Genomic DNA, 20,766 nt, shown 5'->3' with positions numbered 1-20,766 from the left:
GCCGGGGCTGGGTCGATGAGCTCCCGTCGGTGTTGTGGTCCATCCGCACCACTGCAACTAAGCCCACCGACAAAACCCCGTTCTTCCTCGTCTACGGAGGCGAGGCGGTCCTTCCCCACGAGATCAAGCACCGGTCCCCGCGGGTCATGTCGTTCGATGAGGAGCGTCAGGAGGCTGCGCGGGGGACGGACCTCGTCCATGTAGAGGAGGCGCGCCGTTGGGCCTCACTCCGAGCCGCGAGGTACCACAACATTCTCTCCAGGACCCTTGAAGTCGGCGACCTCGTCCTAAGGCGGGTTCAATCCAGGGAGGGCTTGCATAACTCTCGCCCATGTGGGAGGGTCCATTTAGGGTGGCCCATATCTCCAAGCCTGGTGCCGTGCGCCTGGAGACTCAGGACGGAGTTCCCATCCAGAACGCCTGGAACATCCAACATCTCCGGAAGTTCTACCCGTAACGCCTCTGCATCGACTCTGCACCAACTCTGCATCTTCCTTCAATTCTTCCGGAACCTACTTCATCCCGTGACACTCTCACATAATAACGAGCCGAGGCTGTATACGCCCAGGCCCCCCGAGGACGCGGAAGGGGTCCATCCCACGCCTAGTGGAAGCCTTATGCTTTGCGCTGGGGAGGAGACAGATGCAATCAACACAGTCCACCAATGACTTTTGGAATCAGGCGCCTATGCCTCGGTGGTAGGGGCAGTCACGAGGCCAAAGCGTCCTCGCGACCTCCCAGATACACCCCCACCGTGAAACTCTCACGTAATAACGAGCCGATGATGTATACGCCCAGCGCACCCCGAGGACGTGGAAGGGGTCCATCCCACGCCTAGTGGAAGCCCTATGCTCCGCGCTGGGGGGAGACGGAGGCAGTGAATAGATTAGGCACCGGACGCGGCTTTCATTTGCTTTTTCTAGATTGGATTAGTTGATGTTTACGAAATCAAACTCGGGGCCTTTCCAAATGAAGTCTTTATGAAAAGTTGTTTTCTTGGTCGTTCTTCAAGCACACTCTCTTCCTCTGAGTCGAGCATTTGCCTGCCCCCACTGCTCATACTGTTGGAAATATGCCCTAGAGGCAATGATAAATAGTTATTATTATATTTCCTGTTTAAAGATAATCGTTTTATTATCCATGCTATAATTGTATTAAATGAAAACATATATACATGTGTGGATACATAGACAAAACAATTTCCCTAGCAAGCATCTAGTTGGCTAGCCAGTTGATCAAGGATAGTCAAGGTTTTCTGACTATGTGCAAGTGTTGTTGCTTGATAACTGGATCACATCATTAGGAGAATCATGTGATGGACTCGACCCAAACTATGAATGTAGCATATTGATCGTGTCATTTTATTGCTATTGTTTTCTGCGTGTCGAGTATTTATTCCTATGACCATGAGATCATATAACTCACTGGCAGCGGAGGAATACCTTGTGTGCATCAAACATCGCAACGTAACTGGGTGACTATAAAGGTGCTCTACAGGTATCTCCGAAGGTGTCCGTTGAGTTAGTATGGATCAAGACTAGGATTTGTCACTCCGTGTGACGTAGAGGTATCTCGGGGCCCACTCGGTAATACAACATCACACACAAGCCTTGCAAGAAATGTGACTAAGTGTAAGTCAGGGGATCTTGTATGACGGAACGAATAAAGACACTTGCCGGTAACGAAATTGAAATAGGTATGCGGATACCGACGATCGAATCTCGGACAAGTAACATACCGAAGGACAAAGGGAATGACATACGAGATTATATGAATCCTTGACACTGAGGTTCAACCGATAAGATCTTTGGAGAATATGTAGGATCCAATATAGGCATCCAGGTCCTGCTATTGGATATTGACCGAGGAGTGCCTCGGGGCATGTCTACATAGTTCTCGAACCCGCAGGATCTGCACACTTAATGTTCGGCGATGTTTTAGTATAGTTGAGTTATATGTGTGGTTACCGAATGTTTTCTGGAGTCCCGGATGAGATCACGGACGTCACGAGGGTGTCCGGAATGGTCTAGAAACGAAGATTGATACATAGGATGGTTTCATTTGGTCACCGGAAAGTTTCGGGCAATTCCGGCAGTGTACCGGGAGTGACGAATGGGTTCCGGGAGTTCACTGGCAGGCCCCCACCCACCCGGGAGTGAGCCCAATGCACTAGGGTGGCGCCACAAGTCCTTTGTGGGCTGGTGGAGTCAGCCCAAGGGGCCCATGGCGCCACATAAGAAAATACCAAAGGAAAATAAAAGAAAAAGGGAAAGAGGGAAGTGGGAAGGAAGAGGAGGACTCCTCCTTCCCAAACCGAATTGTAGGAGGAGTCCTCCTCCTCCCTTGGCCGGCGCACCCTTGAAGCCTTGTGCCTCAAGGATAGCCCTCCCGCTACCTCCTATATATATTGGTGGTTTAGGGCTGATTTGAGACACAACTTTGCCACGTGCAACTCAAACCTATACCACGTAGTTTTACCTCTAGATCGGATTTCTGCGGAGCTCGGGCGGAGCCCTGTAGGAGTAGATCATAACCACCACCGGAGCGCTGTCACGCTGCCAGAGAACTCATCTACTTCCCCATCTTGCTTGCTGGATGAGGAAGGCCGAGATCATCGTCGAGCTGTACGTGTGCGGAACGCGGAGGTGCCGTCCGTTCGGCGCTAGATCGGAACGGATCGTGGGATGGATCGCAGGACGGTTCATGGGACGGTTCATGGGAGGTTCCTGCTGTGCCATCTACAAGGGTACGTAGATCCAGATCTCCTCTCATAGATGGACATCACCATGATAGGTCTTCGTGTGCGTAGGAATTTTTTTGTTTCCCATGCAGCGTTCCCCAACAGTGGCATCATGAGCTAGGTTCATGCGTAGATGTTATCTCGAGTAGAACACAAAAGGTTTTGTGGACGGTGATGTTCGATTTGCTGCCCTCCTTAGTCTTTTCTCGATTCAGCGGTATTGTTGGATTGAAGCGGCCCGGACCGACATAACTCGTACGCTTACGAGAGACTGGTTTCATCGATTGACATGCAACCTCGTTGCATAAAGATGACCGGCGGGTGCCTGTTTCTTCAACTTTAGTTGAATTGGTTTTGACCGAGGCGGTCCTTGGAGAGGTTAAATAGCAATTTGCACATCTCTGTTGTGGTTTTTGCGTAAGTAAGATGCAATCATACTAGATACCCATAGCAGCCACGTAAAACATGCAACAACAAATTAGAGGACGTCTAACTTGTTTTTGCAGGGTATGCTTGTGATATGATATGGCCAATGACGTGATGTGATATATTGGATGCATGAGATGATCATGTTGTAATAGTTAATATCGACTTGCATGTTGATGCTATGGCAACCGGCAGGAGCCATAGGGTTGTCTTTAGACTAACGTTTGTGTTTGCAAATGTGTTTACTATATTGCTAGGTCGTAGCTTTAGTAGTAATATCATAAGTAGAACGACAACCTCAATAGCGATAGGTTGATGGAGATCATGGTGTGGCGCCATGACAAGAAGATCATGTCGGTGCTTTGGTGATGGAGATCAAGAAGCACAAGATGATGGCCATATCATGTCACTTATGAATTGCATGTGATGTTAATCCTTTTATACACCTTATTTTGCTTAGAACATGTGTCAGTGAACATGTGCTCAAAATGTCTGGGTACTCAAACCGTCTAGCTGAGCTGGGGATTGAACTCCCGCAAGAGGCTATCGCTGACAGAATTTTTCAATCACTGCCACCAAGCTACAAGAGCTTTGTGTTGAACTATAACATGCAAGGTATCAAAAAGTCACCCGGCGAGTTATTCGCGATGCTGAAAGTCGCAGAGTCAAAACTCCGAAAAGAGCATCAAGTGTTGATGGTCAATAAGACCACTGGTTTCAAGAGAAACGACAAAGGCAAGAAGGGTAACTCCAAGAAGAGCGGCAAGCCTGTTGCCAATCTGACGAAAAAAAGCCAAGGCTGGGCCTAAGCCTGAAACAAAGTGTTATTATTGCAAGGGACTAGGTCACTAGTATTGCTAGGTCGTAGCTTTAGTAGTAATAGCATAAGTAGAACGACAACCTCGATGGCGACAGGTTGATGGAGATCATGGTGTGGCGCCGATGACAAGAAGATCATGCCGGTGCTTTGGCGATGGAGATCAAGAAGCACAAGATGATGGCCATATCATGTCACTTATGAATTGCATGTGATGTTACTCCTTTTATGCACCTTATTTTGCTTAGAACATGTGTCAGTGAACATGTGCTCAAAAAGTCACCCGACGAGTTATTCGCGATGCTGAAAGTCGTAGAGTCAGAACTCCGAAAAGAGCATCAAGTGTTGATGGTCAATAAGACCACTGGTTTCAAGAGAAATGACAAAGGCAAGAAGGGTAACTCCAAGAAGAGCGGCAAGCCTGTTGCCAATATGACGAAAAAAACCAAAGGCTGGACCAAAGGCTGAAACAGAGTGTTATTATTGCAAGGGTATGGGTCACTCGAAGCGCAACTGCCCCAAGTATGTGGCTGATAAGAAGGCGGCCAAGGAAAAATCAGGTATATTCGATATACATGTTATTGATGTGTACTTAACCAGCTCTCGTAGTAGTGCCTGGGTATTTGATACCGGTTCTGTTGCTCATATTTGCAACTCGAAACAGGAACTGCGGAATAAGCGAAGGCTGGCGAAGGATGAAGTGACGATGCGCGTGGGAAATGGTTCCAAGGTTGATGCAATCGTCGTTGTAAGTGCATCTAGTGCCCCTTAGTGATTTTGGTGGTTTGAAGACTTATCGGTTAAGTATCTAATGTGTTTGTGAGTGTACACAGGATCTATAAGTCATTGAGGAGTTTGAGATATTTGAAGAATATCGATCCCTAAAAATATATGTCTTCAGTTGAAGAAATTGGTCTGATGCTGAAGAAATGAATCGCGAGGAATCTGCGATGAAATTGATATTCCTCATGAAGATACTGATATCGAGGAATCCGGTGTGTCCTGAAGAAAATCACTCTGAAGAATTTGAAGCATGAAGATTTACACTTTCTATTTTATTTTCTTCGCATTTGAGTAATAGGAACACCGTACTGTTAAAGGGGGTCGAAGTTACACTATGGAATGAATTTCCTCATGATGCTCAACCCAAGCCTAATCCTACCAAAAGCCTCAAGTGAGGAATAAGAGTGACATGAGGACTCTCACAGTTGAGGGTTCCGACCGTTTCGATAGCCACGCCAAGTCATTGGTCTTATCCATTCCAACGGTCATATTATTTAAGGGCATTAGTGTCAAATCATGTCAGGATGCTCCCAGGCTATAAATAGCCACCCCCACAACCATTAGCTGGTTGGTTGCTCCGTAAGAAACTGACACTTGTCATAAGAGCAACCCAATTCCTCAGAGTCTTGAAGAGTAATTCATCAGTGAGGAAATACCCCATCCACCGAAACCACAAACCAAACCTAGTGATTGAGCATCACTGAAGAAGTTGTTCCTGTGTGGGACTGAAGCCTTTTACCTTTGAGGACTGTGCATCCTCCAGACGGTTAGACGTCATGGTCTAGAGCTTTCCAGCAGTCAATTGTGGATCGCCGGGTGACCAAGTTTGTGAGGGTTTGGAAGTCTGCCCTGAAGACTTACCACGAGTGTTGGGCGAGGACTGTGTGTCCTTATCTCAAGGAGAATACGGTAGGGACTGTGTGTCCCGGGACTGTGTGTCCCGGGACTGTGTGTCCTTTGGTTTCAATACCAAGCCGCTCCAAACCAGATGTACGACTATCACAGCAGTTGGAACTGGGTCATCAACGACTGTCTTCACTGAGAAACGGGTTCTAATTCCTCAACTCCTTACTTTCCTCGTATTATGTGTTGATGACTTTCACTGCGACTGTTTGAAGAATTTGCTGAAGACTTTCTCTGAATTTCGTCAACCCCAAATTCTTCACGTCAGTTAATCCTCATCTGTATTCTGCGTGCCTAGTCACAGTGCAATCTGTTTTCACATTCTTCACTCTGAAAAACTGTTGTTGTGAAACTTTGCACTTCTGATCCTTTACTGTTTCCGCTGTAAGTTAGTCATCAGTGAGGAATTTCCTCAAAAGGAATTTCCTGAGTGATGAAATTCTAAAAATATCCTATTCACCCCCCTCTAGTCGATATAATGCACTTTCAATTGGTATCAGAGCAAGGTACTCCCTTGTTCTGTGTGATTTTGGTTTAACCACCTGGAGTTTTAGTTATGTCGACTGCAGGCATGTTTAAGGTGACTGCAACAATTCCTACCTCCGAAAGAAAGAACTTTCCCTTCTCGAAGAACAAAATGCAAATACATCTACAAGCTATTGATAATGATCTCTGGTATATTGTGGAACATGGCGTCCCCATCATCTCTGCCAGTGTCTCTGCTGCTGATGTGAAGAAATTCAAGCAACTCGATTCTCAAGCGAAGAACATCATTTGTGGCCATCTGAGCCCAGGCCAGTTTGGAAGAGTAAGTGCTTTGGGCTCTGCAACACTGATCTAGGAGAGATTGTGCAAGGTAAATGAAGGAGTATCAACCCAGCGTGACTCTCGTGTTGATGTTCTTCGCAATCTCTTCAATCGCTTCAAGAGACATGACAATGAAAGCTGCCAAGACACCTTTGATCGCCTCACTGACATATCAAATGAAATGCAAGCACTGGGAGCTCGAGACATCACTGATCACGAAGTTGTGAAGAAACTTTTGAGATCTTTGGATTCTTCATTTGATACTTTAGTTCTGATGATTCAAGAAAGACCAGACTACAAGATGCTTGATCCAGCTGATATACTTGAAAGGCTAAATACTCATGAATTTCATCTAGAAGAAAAGAGAGATCTATATGGACCAAGCTATTCCAGACCACGTGCACTGAAGGCTAGAGCAATTTCCTCATCTGAAGAAGAAGACACAGATGACAGCATTGGTGACCGTGAAGAATTTGGTCAGGAGCTTGCAATGCTCGTGAGGAAATTCCAGAGATTTACACGACGTGGCCAGTTCGGTAAATCTTCAAGAAGAGACATGAGGAAATCAGAATCTTCATCTGAGGACTACAAGAAACGAACCTGCCACAAGTGCAAGAAATCAGGTCATTACATTGCTGATTGTCCCCGTTGGGGAAAGGAATCAAAGAAGAAGAAATACAAGGATGACAGTTCTGATGACTCAAAGAAGAAGAAGAAATCTTCAAAATCCTCATCTTCAAAGCCCTCATCACACAAGAAGACTAGTTTCAGAAAGGCTCAGGCACTTATTGGCAAGGAAATGGACTCCGTGGCAGAATCAGAGGAATGTGATGAAGAAGAGGGTTCTGATGAAGACTCAGAATCCGGACAGGCTAGTCTTGCACTGGCAACCACTTTCGTCAGCAAGTCAATCTTCAAGAAGAAAATGATTGCACCATCCATACTGATGACTATGCTGATGACTTCGCTCCAACCTATTGCTTCATGGCAAAAGGTTCAAAGGTACCAAATAATGCCTCCTCCTCTGATTCAAGTGACTGTGAACCTGATGATTATAAGAAACCCAGTTACAGTAAACTTGCTATCATTGCCACTAAACAACAAACTGCTCTGGAAAAGCTTCAAAAACTGCTAGATAAAAGTGATGATCTGTTGAATGATGAAATGAACCTTACCCAAATCCTCACTAAAGATGTGAAAAGTCTTCAGTCTAGATTTGATAATCTTCAGGATCGTTATGATACACTCCTCACTGATCATGAGAAGCTTTCCTATGAATTTCTTCAAAGGAAGCTTGATCTTGAGAAGCTGAGGTTGTCTCATGATGATCTTCGTATGGAGAATGATTCATTACTAGTTCAACAGATCAGCGCTGGTCAAGTTGAATTCATTCCTCCATGTCTTAAATGCATTGAACGTGAAACTGCTAATTCCTCATCAGAATCATCAAATGCTACCATTGCTACAAATTCTTCAACTGCACCTGTTGTGTCTATTTCCTCACTTGAGGAAAACACAAATGTTACTGATGAAAATGCAGGGTTGAAGGAATTGTACGTGACAGGCATATACAAAAGCCTCAAAGGACATCAAACCCTTTGTGATGTGCTAAAAAAGCAAATCTTGAACATGAATCCAAGGAAAAGCCTTTGAGAGGAAATTAAATGCTGATGGATCTTATTGGAAACCTGAGCAGTATCCCAAAACCTCATGGGTTGCTGCTACTGGGCCTCCTTTTGATCCATCTAATCTAACTGGCTTTTCATGTGAATTATCCTATTCCTTAGATGAGTCATTTGACTCCAACTATAAACTGTTCAAAAATCAATCTGGTGAAGTATTTGCTCGATATGTTGGAACTAACTGCAGGAATGGTCCTCCCCTGAGGAAAATCTGGGTACCCAAAAGCTGTCTTGAAAATCTTCAGGTGAATGCCCTCATGACACCACCACTGAAGAATCTGAACCGCAGATCAAATTCCTCAGGAGGACCAAAGTCTTCAAGAGGATCAAAGTCCTCAACTGTTCAAAACTATACTCGTACCCGTGCTAATGCGTCTAACATGCAGGGAAACTACAAGGAATATGAATATGAGTGTTACTCCTCAAATCATTATGTTCATAAATCCTCAAACCAGTTCTCTGCATATTCATATGAGTACTTTAACCCCCTACTATTAAGAGAAGTGCATTGGCTTCAATGCCACCTTTCTCATATGGTGCTCGCAGGATGATGAATGCTTTGCCACCCCTTCAGATGTGGGTGGTGAAGAAATCGAACTAATCACTACTGCAGGTCAGGTCTCCAGATGAAAATCATCATTTGAAGAATTTGCTGGAGACCTGAGGAAATGCTTGATAGGACGCAAGCTAATGATTGATGAAATAGAAATATTTCACACGTCCTTACATTTCTGTTATGATGAAATTACTGATCTGATGAAATTAGTATCATATTCTTCAAATCTGAAGCATATGAGATGGTAAGCTGTACTAATTCATCTGCAGGATGACAAACCCAAGAATACTGAGTGGGTTCTTGATAGGGGTTGCACACATCACATGACTGGTGATAAAAGCTTACTGATGAATATGCCATTAACTCCATGACCTCTGAAGCAAATCACATATGCTAACAAAGGTAAAAGCAAGGTATTGGGACTTGGCAAAGTGGCTATTTCCAAGGATAGGCATATGGACAAAGTGATGCTTGTTGAATCCCTTGGTTTTAACCTAATGTCTATCTCGATGCTTTGTGATCTTGATATGATTGTTATCTTTGGTAGATATAGATGTGTAGTCATCATGGAATCTGACAGATCCAAAGTTTTTGAAGGTGTAAGAAGAGGGGATTTGTACATTGTTGATTTCTCTACAGGTCCTCAACCAGCCACTTGCTTATTAGCAAAAACCTCAGAAGGATGGTTGTGGCACCGAAGACTAGGTCATGCAGGCATGAGGAATTTGCACACGCTCGCGAAGAAGAAGCATGTCATCGGCATCGAATCAGTCAAATTCCTCAAGGATCATCTCTGCGGTGCTTGTGAATCTGGGAAAATGACCAGATCCAAGCATCCCTCGAAGACTATCATGACCACTACACGTCCATTCGAATTGCTTCATATGGATCTATTTGGACCTACTCACTATGCCACACTAACCAATGCATCATCTTTATATGGCTTCGTCATAGTTGATGATTATTCCAGATATACTTGGGTGCATATCATAGTGTATAAAACTGAAGTGCAGGAGATCTTCAAACGATTTTCTTCAAGGGCCTCGACGAACTTTGGCATCAAGATCAAACATATCAGGAGTGATAATGGAACCGAGTTCAAAAACACTGGTCTTGATGATTATCTGGATGAACTTGGTATTACTCACGAATTATCTGCTCCTTATACTCCTCAGCAGAATGGTGTCGTCGAAAGGAAGAACAGGACTCTGGTTGAAATGGCAAGAACTATGCTTGAAGAATATCAGACTCCTCGTCGCTTTTGGCTTGAAGCAATCAACACTGCATGCCATATCATCAACAGGGTATATCTTCACAAATTCCTCAAGAAAACCTCATATGAACTCCTCACTGACAAGAAACGCAATGTAAGTTATTTCAAAGTCTTCGGTGCAAAATGTTGGATTAGAGATCCTCACCATAGCTCAAAATTTGCACCTAAGGCACATGAGGGTTTTATGCTCGGTTATGGAAAGGACTCGCACACCTACAGAGTCTTCAACAACTATCACAACAAAGTAGTTGAGACTGTAGATGTCCGGTTCGATGAAACTAATGGCTCGCAAAGAGAGGAATTGCCTTCTGATCCAGATAAGCTGTCTCCTGAGGAAGCAATAAAGCTCAAGCCTACTGAAGACATTGTCCCCACTGAGGAAATTGGTGAAGAAACGATCCCCATCACTGATGAAAATCAAGAAGATGCTCCCGAGGAAATTGCACCAGAACCACTTCCTCAGCCCAGACAAAATCCTCAACTAGCTCATCCGAGGATTGCAAATGAAGTAGAACTTGACAAAATCCTCAACGACATCAACGCGCCAGGTCCTCTCACTCGCTCAAAAGCTTCACACTTAGTTAACTTTTGTGGGCATTTTTCCTTTGTATCCATCAGAGAACCCTCAAAACTTGCTGAGGCTTTTCTGGAACCGGAGTGGATCCAAGCTATGCAAGACGAACTTCTTCAATTCAAGCTGAATGACGTATGGGAGCTCGTCAAACGACCAGATCCTCGCAAGCACAACATCATCGGCACCAAGTGGATTTTCCGAAACAAGCAAGATGAGGACGGTCAAGTGGTGAGGAACAAGGCACGACTTGTAGCCCAAGGCTACACCCAGGTTGAAGGAATAGATTTCGATGAAACTTTTGCACCTGTTGCTAGACTTGAAGCTATTCGAATACTACTTGCTTATGCTAATCATCATAACATCATCTTATATCAAATGGATGTGAAAAGTGCATTCCTCAATGGTAAGCTTGAGGAAGAAGTATATGTTGCTCAGCCCCCAGGTTTTGAGGATCCAAAGAATCCAGACAAAGTCTTCAGACTCAAAAAGGTTCTTTATGGTCTCAAGCAAGCCCCTCGGGCATGGTATGATACATTGAAGGAATTCCTCATGAAGAAAGGCTTCAAACCTGGTTCACTCGATCCAACTCTTTTCACTAAATCCTATGACAATGAGCTATTTGTGTGTCAAATATATGTCGATGATATCATATTTGGCTGTACTTACAAACGATACTGTGATGAATTTGCTTACATGATGAGTGAAGAATATCAGATGTCCATGATGGGGGAGCTGAAATTCTTCTTAGGTCTTCAAATTCGTCAACAAAGCAATGGAATCTTCATATCACAGGAGAAATACCTCAAGGATGTTCTGAGGAAATTCGACATGCATGAATGCAAAGGTGCCAAGAATCCAATGCCTACCAACGGCCACCTCGACACTGATGAAAATGGTAAAGATTTCGATCAGCACGTATATCGTTCTATGATTGGTTCTTTATTGTATCTATGTGCATCTAGGCGAGATATAATGCTTAGTGTTTGCATGTGTGCCCGTTTTCAAGCAAAACCGAAGGAATCACACCATAAGGTTGTGAAGCATATTCTTTGATACTTAGCTCACACACCAACACTAGGATTATGGTATCCCAAGGGCTCAAATCTTCATCTGGTAGGGTATTCTGATTCTGACTATGCTGGTGACCGTGTGGATCGCAAGTCAACTTCTGGCACATGCCATTTCCTCGGAGGATCACTAGTTTGCTGGTCCTCAAAGAAGCAAAACCGCGTATCACTCTCCACTGCCGAAGCTGAGTACATTGCTGCTGGTTCTTGCTGTGCTCAATTACTATGGATGAAACAAACCCTCAAGGACTAAGGCATCAACATGAAGAATGTGCCTCTCTACTGTGACAATGAGAGTGCAATCAAGATTGCATACAACCCAGTACAGCACTCGAAGACCAAGCACATCCAGATTCGTCATCATTTTCTTCGGGACCATGTCCTCAAGGGCAATATCGTCATCGACCATGCGAAGACTGATGATCAACTGGCAGATGTCTTCACTAAGCCCTTGGATGAGAAAAGGTTTTGCAAGTTGCGGTGTGAGCTAAATATCTTAGAATCTTCAAATGTTTTGTAAAAACATGCACACATCCTAACACTTATGCAAAATTGATGACTTAGATGTGCAACACATGATGAATCGATTTTCTTCAACTGATGAAGAATGTCACTCTGAGTGTGAAGAAATCAGCGAAGAAATTGATTCTCACGGCCCTACGACAATTGTACGCGGCGTCTGTAGTCAACATTCTTATATGGTGGGTCACGCCACCGCCCAATGTGAAATTCCTCAAGTTGATTTTCTTCAAATGTTCTATTTCCTCAAAATGTGTTTTTCTTCAAAACAACTGTTCTTCATTGTGATGATTTATCACAAAATCTTCAAAAACACTTGATGACTTTCATTTGACTAGATAGACTGTGATTTCAAGTCCTCAACAGCATTCACTTATAGCTATTTCTTCAATTTGATATTTCTGCTAAGTGAATGTGATCGGACCCTACTTTCCCTCTATGCTATACTCATCCAGTCTATTCAATTCTTCATATGCGTTCTACTTGAAACTTTGTTCAAAATCCTCACTGCGTCCTTGTCAGCTGATGATTTTGTAACGAAAATCCTCAAATCTTCAAAAATTGTTTCTTTAATACATAGTAACTGAACCCCACTTCCCACGATCGGATAACCACGATCTCCACTATCTCCACCGCACTGTTCGGGAGCTACACGTGTCCTGTAGAGACGTAGAGGCAGGGGCTGTTTGGTCCGAAATTTTCGCGCCAACAGTAACTTTTGGCTATAAATATGTCCTTATTCCCCTCGGCATACTCTTCTTCGCTCCATCGCTCTTCTGCCACAGCAAACACCACCGAACCCTAGCACCATCGCTTGTAGTCTCGTCGCCGGTGAGGAAGAGCTTCACTGCCTCGACTTCTCAGTCGCCGGAACCACGCTGGAGTCGGATCATCTTCGTCCGCCACCGCCGTAGACGTCCTTTGTCACCAGGTCAGGGTGCATTGGACACGCGACCGAAGAGCTTCTCGACACACCTTTCTGTGTTCTTCGTGCGCACCTTCCAGGGCAAATAAATCCCATTTTTACAGCATGTTAGATCAAAAATTTTACATCTTCTATGTGAAATCTGTTTTTCCTCAAGAATCGATAAGCACTTGATTCCTCAAACACTGCCTATCACCACATCATTGATGAACTATGCTAAGCATCTAAGATTTTCATGAGATTCCTCAATTCTGCGAATTTTCTGATCTGTACAACTCTAGAACCCAAGAACACTATGCTTAGGAAAATTCCTCAGCCACTGGTTATATTCCTCAACTGTCAAACTTTTTCATTTTCTTCAAATCTGAGAACGCATATGACCTCTCCAAATTCCTCGCAACTATACTCTGTTCACAGGTACACACATGTCAGCTGATGAATCTCTCGGTTCTCATCACATTAACTCATTTGCAGCGTTTCTCGAAGAAAACCTTCAAGTCTCATCAGAATCCTCAAGAGTTCAATCTCATCAGCAAAACCCTCAGCTGAAGAAAATGGAGGATGACAGAAAACAGAAGGGAGGAAAGAAACTTGAGCAAAACACAGCTGTGGATATCCCTGAGGATATTTACTTGGACTATTGCACGCCTGATGAAAATGAGACAATGGCCAAGAGAAAGATACGACTGCAGAAGATAGAACGCCGATGGGCGAAGGAATGGAAGGAATACAGATTTGTGACTCCCAAGTATGCGAAGAAATTCGCTCTGAAGCCCCGTGGAAGACGGGCCCCACTTGAGGATCATCAAGTAGCACATCCCTCAAGCCTCATGACCATTGATGACTATCCAGATGAGAAGGAAAAGCATCTGGCTAAGCTCAAGAAGCAGGCAGAAACTGCAGTGAGGAAATTCAATGAATCCTCACCTGCTGCCTCAGCTGCTGCTACTTCCTCTGCCGCTGAGACCTCTGGCTCAGAAATTCCTCAAATGCAGTGTGTACCGTCAAAACCAAGGGCTCCAAAGCCTCAAGAGAAGTCTGCTCAGGCTTCAGTCACAAAACCCTCAGCACCAAAACCTTCAACACCAAAACCATCAGCGCCAAAGCCCTTAGTACCAATCTCCTCAGCTCCAAAATCCTCAGCACCACCACCAAAGCCTCAAGAAAAACCAGTACAAAAGCAAGTTATGAAGCCTATGACCGCCAGCTCCAACTCCTCACTCCCAGCTGCAACCAGCTCGGAGACAAAGTCTTCAACACCTCCTGCGAAGACTCAGGTATCTGCTAAACATGCAACTCTGCCAAGCCCCAGCAAAATCATCACCGTCCCGTCTGCATCAGAGGGCAGTGATGAATTTGATGATCAAACCCTACAAGCAATCATCAGAAACAAGCAGGAAAGAGTAGCTCAAGCATCAGGCAGTACTATTCCTCTGGCAATGGACCCCAAGGTCCTCCTTGACTACATCAACATCTGGTATGAGGACCCAAACACTCCGCTTGATGATTTGAAACTTCCCCCTGGCATCAGCCACATGGTGACCACTTTCATCAATGAAGCTAAGTGGAAAGAACAGCAGGCCAAGCAGGCCAAAGTTGCAAAGCTTAAAAAGGAGAAATTCCTCAAGCAGAATCTCCTCAAGTTAACTCCTGATGCACTGGTATCAACACAGGCAGAGCTGAAGAAATTGACTCACAAGTACTCCAAGCTGTCAGATCGTAAGAGTCTCAAGATCAATTTCATCAAGCTGGCCACTAGTGCCGTTGATGACTACAATAAGAAGGCTGCAACCACAGCACCAACTTCTCAGCCCTTGATTGAGGAGCCAGCAGATGAATCTCCTCATGATGAGGAAACTCCTCAAGTTGAGGAAGTACACCAAGAACGCCGTGTGGATGAACCGGCTATTGAAGAAATCATCATGGAAACTCCAGCTGATGACTTTGCTGCAGCTGATGAGACTGCCCCTGACCCAGCTGCTTCGGCAAAGCAAGCTGATGACTCTGTTCCAGCTGGTTCCTCAATACCAGCTGAAGAATCTTTCAAGAGAACCCCTTCACCAAAAGCTTCAACGATGAAGAAGATGACTCCGTCTGCATCAGACGTGAAGAAAACCAGGGCTGCTGAGAAGGAAGCCAAAAAGAGAAAGGCCTCCTCAGCAAAAGAAGAAACAGAGGCCAAGCGCCTCAAAGCACTTGAAGAAACTGCTCCTATGGACCCTGTGCCCCTGAATGTCGCTCCTTATGAAATGGTCATCATTGATGATCCAGCGAAAAAGGCAGATGAGGAAATGATGGATGCCGCCTCTGAGGAACACACTGACAAGGAAATTCATATAGACGACAGTCCTCAGCCTTTCATTTCTCAGAAAGACACTGCTCAAGAATCAGCTGCACCACATGATGAAACTGCATCTGCCACCAAGCCAGCTGAGGAAGAACAAACTGAAAATCCTCAAACTGATGACATTGAACGTTGTGAGAAAAATCCTCAAGATGAGGAACAGGCTGACCCAACTCCTCCAACTGAGCAAGAAGAAGCTATTCCTCAGCCTGATGCAAAGCCAGAGCAAGGCCCTCAGCCTGAAGCCCAGCCAGCACCATCTCCTCAGCCTGAAGTACCAGCTGCTGAAATTCCTCACCCTGAGGAAAATGCTGAATAAAATGCACCGGACCAAGACAATGCATTCGTCGTGCTCAACCCAGAGACTGCCATTGTTGTCTCCCCTACTGTTCCTCAGCAAAATCTTAAGCCAGTTCAGCGTCAGCCATTCTCCAAGCGTCCAAAGTTTCAAAAGGAAAATTTCTTTGAAGAACGCATGTACTTCATTGGGAGAATCCCTATGACAAGCCTCAAATGAGGCATCTGAAGTTTTGGACTAGGACTCAGATGAACTACTATGCCTCTGTGCTATGTGGACGAAACAAGATATTCCAGCACAGGCATATTCCTCATGTTGAACTTGAAGCAATACCGTGCCTAGAGACAGTCCTCAGTGTACTCCATGATGCCGGTCTACTACCTATGTGCTCCGACATCTCTGACTGGAACAGCGAGCTAATTCTTCAGTTCTATGCCACTCTTCACATATCCGGCAACCCTGAAGACATTAACACTTGGGTGTTTGATTGGATGGCACAAAACACTCACTACAAGGCTCCTGCTACTAAACTCCTCCGAGAACTGCCTGTACCAATTCCCTCAGATTAGGCTGTGAAGCTTTATGGTGAGCGTGAGCTGCCCAATGGGATGATGGAAGTCCTCATGAAGCCTTTGGCTGAAGGAAAATCTCCAAGAACAACCTTCCTCGTCCATGAGCTCAAGTACACACCTAGATCTATTTACAGAATCCTCTGCAGTGTGCTCGCGCCGATCAAAGGCCATGATGATGAAGAAGATGTTGTAGGCCTCATGAAGAATATCCTCTTCAACATCATTCATGGTATTCCTATCAACATCCATGATTTCTTCTTGAGGACTTTGGCCGACAATGCTATGTGTCCTTTTGATCACAAGATATATGCCCCATGGATCATGAGATTCATCACGACAAGGACAGACATCAACTTCCACGCTGATTTCCAAAACCATGTTGGTTATATGCCTCCTATCCGGGTCAACAAGAAGACTTTCGAGTCCATTGAAGGAAAAGGAAAATTTGTGATTGAAGAAGGCAGTAGGCCCCTTGATGGCCAGTTGAGAGAGCCAGAAGCTTATTCTTCATGGGATGATACTGAGACTCGTCCGGCAAGCCCCGTTCCTCCTCATGTGATGAATACAAGAGAGATCCTCCTCAGTCTTCACCAGAAGGTGGATCACAATCACAAGTGGGTCAAACGCCAGTTTGGCGCCATTGTGAAAACCATCACTGACACACAGAACTCTGTGAAGCTCAACCATCATTATCTGCATGAGGTTTTTGATCGCACCTGGGCTACACTTGCACATCTGAAGACTCAGACTGAGCTTGCAGAAATGGACTTTGAGCGATACTTTGAATGGTCGTGGCCTCCCAAGAAGAAGTTCAGGCCTATTCCAGTGCCAGACCTTGAAGACAGCTCCTTTTCTTTATTCCGCACTCCTGAAACTGATGAAGAACAACTCGACACTGCTACCGGTCCAAGTAAGAAGACTACTCCCAAGAAGCATCACGACTCTTCCTCAACTGCCACGAAGTAAAGTCTTCACGGACGTTAGTCCTCATTTTGTCCCTTTTTGTCACTTGATGACAAAGGGGGAGAAACTTGAGAGTTAGTCTTCAAGCGGGATATTTTTGGGGCTTATGAACTATATTTAAGTTACAAACTCTTGGCTCTTCTGAAGTTTTTATGTAATGAGTTGTAACTTAAGCCCGATGGTACTCTGATGCTTTTGAACGTTTTTCTTCGCATGCTTATTCCTCAAGTTTTAATGCACGCATGCTGGAATTCGTCAGATACCATTTTTCATCATGCACTTTCATTTTCTTCATATGATATGTTTCATGTATGCATGTGTTACAAGACTCAGGGGGAGATCTCCATGATATAATTCATCAATGTGCATTTGCTGTGAAAAGCAAAATCCTCAAGATATGCACATCTTCAGGGGGAGTCTCTTTGAATCTTGATTTCAAATTCCTCAAATGAGCATTTACACTTCATATTTTTGATCCCTGTTGAAGACTTAACCTAATTGTCATCAACCACCAAAAAGGGGGAGATTGTAAGTGCATCTAGTGCCCCTTAGTGATATTGGTGGTTTGAAGACTTATAGGTTAAGTATCTAATGTGTTTGTGAGTGTACACAGGATCTATAAGTCATTGAGGAGTTTGAGATATTTGAAGAATATCGACCCCTAAAAATATATGTCTTCAGTTGAAGAAATTGGTCTGAAGCTGAAGAAATGAATCGCGAGGAATCTGCGATGAAATTGATATTCGTCATGAAGACACTGATATCGAGGAATCCGGTGTGTCCTGAAGAAAATCACTCTGAAGAATTTGAAGCATGAAGATTTACACTTTTTGTTTTATTTTCTTCGCATTTGAGTAATAGGAACACCGTACTGTTAAAGGGGGTCGAAGTTACACTATGGAATGAATTTTCTCATGATGCTCAACCCAAGCCTAATCCTACCAAAAGCCTCAAGTGAGGAATAAGAGTGACATGAGGACTCTCACAGTTGAGGGTTCTGACCGTTTCGATAGCCACGCCAAGTCATTGGTCTTATCCATTTCAACGATCATATTATTTAAGGGCATTAGTGTCAAATCATGTCGGGATGCTACGAGGCTATAAATAGCCACCCCCACAACCATTAGCTGGTTGGCTGCTCCGTAAGAAACTGACACTTGTCATAAGAGCAACCCAATTCCTCAGAGTCTTCAAGAGTAATTCATCAGTGAGGAAATACCCCATACACCGAAACCACAAACCAAACCTAGTGATTGAGCATCACTGAAGAAGTTGTTCCTGTGTGGGACTGAAGCCTTTTACCTTTGAGGACTGTGCATCCTCCAGACGGTTAGGCGTCATGGTCTAGAGCTTTCCAGCAGTCAATTGTGGATCGTCGGGTGACCAAGTTTGTGAGGGTTTGGAAGTCTGCCCTGAAGACTTACCACGAGTGTTGGGCGAGGACTGTGTGTCCTTAGCTCAAGGAGAATACGGTAGGGACTGTGTGTCCTTTGGTTTCAATACCAAGCCGCTCCAAACCAGATGTACGACTGTCACAGCAGTTGGAACTGGGTCATCAACGACTGTCTTCACTGAGAAACGGGTTCTAATTCTTCAACTCCTTACTTTCCTCGTATTATGTGTTGATGACTTTCACTGCGATTGTTTGAAGAATTTGCTGAAGACTTTCTCTGAATTTCCTCAACCCAAAATTCTTCACGTCAGTTAATCCTCATCTGTATTCTGCGTGCCTGCTCACAGTGCAATCTGTTTTCACATTCTTCACTCTAAAAAACTGTTGTTGTGAAACTTTGCACTTCTAATCCTTTACTGTTTCCGCTGTAAGTTAGTCATCAGTGAGGAATTTCCTCAAAAGGAATTTCCTCAGTGATGAAATTCTAAAAATCTCTTATTCACCCCCTCTAGTCGATATAACGCACTTTCAGTCGTCGACATAGTTTCACTTCAGTTACCATCAGGATTAGTTATGAACTTAAATAATTGTTATTTAGTGCCTGCGTTAAGCATGAACATTATATATGGATCTTGTTTATTGCGAGACGGTTACTCGTTTAAGTCAGAGAATAATGATTGTTTTATTTCTATGAGTAATATCTTTTATGGTCATGCACCCAATGTGAGAGGATTGTTCATATTGAATCTTGATAGCGATGATACACATATACATAACATTGAGACCAAAGAGTTAGAGTTAACAATGATAGCGCCATGTATTTATGGCACTGCCGCTTAGGTCATATTGGTGCAAAGCGCATGAAGAAACTCCATTCCGATGGACGTTTGGAGTCACTTGACTTTGATTCACTTGACATGTGCGAACCATGCCTCATGGGCAAGATGACTAAGACTCCATTCTCCAAAACAATGGAGCGTGCAAGTGACTTGTTGGAAATCATACATACCGATGTATGCGGTCCGATGAGTGTGGAGGCGCGCGGCGGATATTGTTATTTTCTCACCTTCACTGAAGATTTGAGTAGATATGGTTATGTCTACTTGATGAAGCACAAGTATGAAACGTTTGAGAAGTTCAAGCAATTTTAGAGTGAACTTGAAAATCATCGTAACAAGAAGATCAAGTTCCTACGGTCTGATCGTGGGGGTGAATATCCGAGTTTCGAGTTTGGTGCTCACTTGACACAATGTGGAATTGTTTCACAATTGACACCGCGTGGAACACCACATCGTAATGGTGTGTCCGAACATCGTAATCATACTTTATTAGAGATGATGCGATCTATGATGTCTCTTACCGACTTGCCGTTATCGTTTTAGGGTTATGCATTAGAGACAGCTGCATTCACTTTAAATAGGGTACCATCAAAATCCATTGAGACGACACCATACGAACTATGGTATGGCAAAAGGCCAAAATTGTCGTTTCTTAAAGTTTGGGGATGTGATGCTTATGTCAAAAAGCTTCAGCCTGAAAAGCTGGAACCCAAAGCGGAAAAGTGCGTCTTCATAGGTTACCCAAAAGAGATAGTTGGGTATACCTTCTATCTCAAATCCTAGGGCAAAGTGTTTGTTGCTAAAAACGGAGCTTTTCTTGAGAAGGACTTTCTCTCGAAAGAATTGAGTGGGAGGAAGATAAAAATTGATGAGGTTGTCGAACCTCTAATCCCTCTAGATGGTGGTGCAGGGCAAGGGGAAACCCATGTCGTTGCGACGCCAGTTGAGGATGAAGTTAACGATGATGATCATGAAACTTCGGATCAAGTTCCTATCGGACCTCGCAGGTCGACAAGATCACGTACTGCTCCTGAGTGGTATGGTAATCCTGTCTTATCAATTATGTTGTTGGACAACAATGAACGTGCGAATTATGAAGAAGCAATGGTGGGCCCAGATTCCAACAAATGGGTGGAGGCCATGAAGTCCGAGATAGGATCCATGTACGAGAACAAAGTGTGGACCTTGGAAGTACTACTTGAAGGCCGCAAGGCTACTCAGAACAAATGGATCTTTAAGAAGAAGACGGACGCAGACGGTAATGTGACCGTTTATAAAGCTCGAG

Source organism: Hordeum vulgare, chromosome 7H (assembly GCF_904849725.1).
Source record: "Hordeum vulgare subsp. vulgare chromosome 7H, MorexV3_pseudomolecules_assembly, whole genome shotgun sequence".
NCBI classification, from domain to species: domain Eukaryota; kingdom Viridiplantae; phylum Streptophyta; class Magnoliopsida; order Poales; family Poaceae; genus Hordeum; species Hordeum vulgare.
Note: the sequence above shows the minus strand (reverse complement) of the source record.